The following is a 2,628-nucleotide window of genomic DNA, read 5'->3' on the forward strand; positions in this document are numbered from 1 at the left end:
CAAATGCAATCAAACCCCACCCCAACCTGCAGAAGATCCACCAGGACGCGAGCAAGGTTGAGGCAGGCCAGTCAGGAGTCTGCCCCCGACACTCCGGATCTGCCCCTCACCGGGAGGCTGCGCCTGGAACACAGCGGCTGTGCTGGTGGAGGTGAGAAATCCCACGCGCCCCCTAGTGGGAACCCAGTTCTGCGCGGGTTTCAACCAGCGCCGGCTGCTCGTTAGGCTGGTCTCTGCTGCCCTCTAGTGGGAGATACGGAGATGACAGGAGACCGGACCACACCCGGGAGCTGATGGAGAAATCGCCCTGCCCCCGCCTGGGCGCTGGGAGCTGGTTCCCAGGGTTCGAGTTCTGATTCTGCAGGGGTCAGTCTGCTTCACCAGGACAGATGCTCAGCTTCTCTCACATCAAAATCTGATCCCAAAATTAGCCCCAGACTAAGCCGGGCAGACAAAGAGATTTGAGGACCCTCACAGACCAAGCCCACTCCGGACCCAGAGGACCCAGAGGGAGCCTGCAGTCCAGGGCTGCAGTATCTCCACCTCGGGCCTAATTAACATACTATCAAATATCTAACACCCAAGACCTTTTGCCTCTTTCTTATGGCATTTTGTTATTTAACAGATAAAACTGCTTCTTTCGGCCCCCTGAAATATTGGTAGTATGTGGGGTGGGTTTGTTTGGGTTTTTTTTTTTAAACATGTTTATCTCCACACTTACCTGCTTCTGCAAGTTTTCTGTTTGGTTGGTTGGTGGACTGGCTGGTTGGCTGGTTTAATTTGGTTTGGTCTGTCTCTATTCATTGGAAGCTTTCCTCAGCTATCTGATTATCTTTTGCTGTTATTCCATGAGTTATTGCTAAAATAATAAAATGTTACGGTTTGCAGCTAGGTGCCCCCCAAGAGACTCAGGCACTCAGAGGAAGGACTTTGGAAAGACAATTAAATCATGGAAGTACTATAGCTATCTTGCTTTTGGGAAGTGAGGAGTGGTCAAAAGAGACAAGTCAGTGGGATATGACCTACAAGGGTGTTTCTCCCTCCACTGTTTCTCCCTTGTCTTTGTGCCTCCTGGTTTCTATGGCATGAGCAACTTTTCTTCACTATGCCCCTCTACCATACCATTTCACCTTGGAGCTAGGTAACCATGAACAGAAAATGTGAACCAAAATAAATCTCTTCTTTAAGTTGGGGGTGTCAGGTGTTGTGTCCCAGCAGTGAAGAAAGTGACTAAGACAGATTTTGGTACCAGAAGTGGGGTCATTGCTGTGACTATTCCTGAACATGTGGTTTAAAAGCTTTTATTTTTTAAATGAAGTTTGTAATTGAAAAATTTTTTAAATTATTTTTATTAGTATGTGTTTGTGGTACACAATAAATACATTCACTGTGAATAGTTGCTACGTATATGTGACACCGCCTAATTCCTTTGCAAATAGGAAGAGGAACAAAAGACAGAAGGAGGGAGAAAGGGGAGAGGAAAAGGATACAAAAGAGATTTTAAACTTTTAGAATTGATTGGGAAGGTGAGTTTTAAAAGGTTTTTGGGATGCGGACTCGAATAGTTCTAAAATGCTATAAGTTGAGCTTCATAGAAGATTCTGATTGGAACTTGAAAGACTAGAAGGCTCATAAAAATACAGGCAATGAAGACTAGGCTCGAGAAAGTTTCACCTGGGAACAGTTAGAGACCCATTGGTAGTTAGACTTGAGGCCACATGTGTTATGCTCTGGCAGAAAATTTGGCTATGTTTTGCTCATGCCCTGAGACTCTGCAGGAGACTGAATTAAGAGCAATGGACTAATGTAGCAGAGAAAATCAAGGTGGCCCAAAATTGAGCCTGTAGCAAAGGCACTGTTGGGGGCTGTTAGCCAGCTCTACATTGAGAATCAGGAACAAATGACACAGCCATTGAGTTTTACCAGAAAGGAAGCTCCTGTAAAGTTGGGGCCTGTAAAGTTTGGATGAGGAGAAACTGACTGTTAAAAATATTAGCATTTTTAACATTTGATATAAACTTTTTTTTTTCTGGTACTGGGGATCGAACTCGGGTCCTTGCACTTGCAAGGCAGACAGCAGAACCACTGAGCTAAATGCCTGGCCCTGATATAAACTCTTTATTTCAGGAAAGTGGGAAGGAATACTCTGAATGCATCCCAGAAATCAGCACGATTCTACCCTTCACAGGCTCAAGGGTTCATAAGGAAAAGATTTTACATTGAGAAGAGAAAATTCAGAGCACCTTGCTTGAGATGGCTAGTCTAAGAGACTAGGTACAAAGATTTGAAATGTGTTTCATGGTGCTCAGCCATCCACACACTGAAAGGCCTCTGCAGCTATTATGCAGTGGGTCCTGGTTCCTATTCAAGCCAGTGGCAGATCTTAACATCATCCAAGTGGGGTGTGTGTGTGTGTGTGTGTGTGTGTGTGTGTGCATGCAAAGTACAAGAGAGTTGTAGAGTCAGGGAGGCTCCCCCCACCCCAGATTTCAATAAAAGACCTGGAAGGCCAGGCAATGTGACCCTCAAAGGTCAGTTCATGAAGCTGTGAGAGTAAAACCAAAAGTGCTGTGGAAACCCGAGAAAGTTAGAGAAGCCAAAAGCATGGGAAGAAAGTTACAGGCTATG

Source organism: Fukomys damarensis, unplaced genomic scaffold (assembly GCF_012274545.1).
Source record: "Fukomys damarensis isolate Sample0158 unplaced genomic scaffold, DMR_v1.0_HiC HiC_scaffold_23, whole genome shotgun sequence".
NCBI lineage: Eukaryota > Metazoa > Chordata > Mammalia > Rodentia > Bathyergidae > Fukomys > Fukomys damarensis.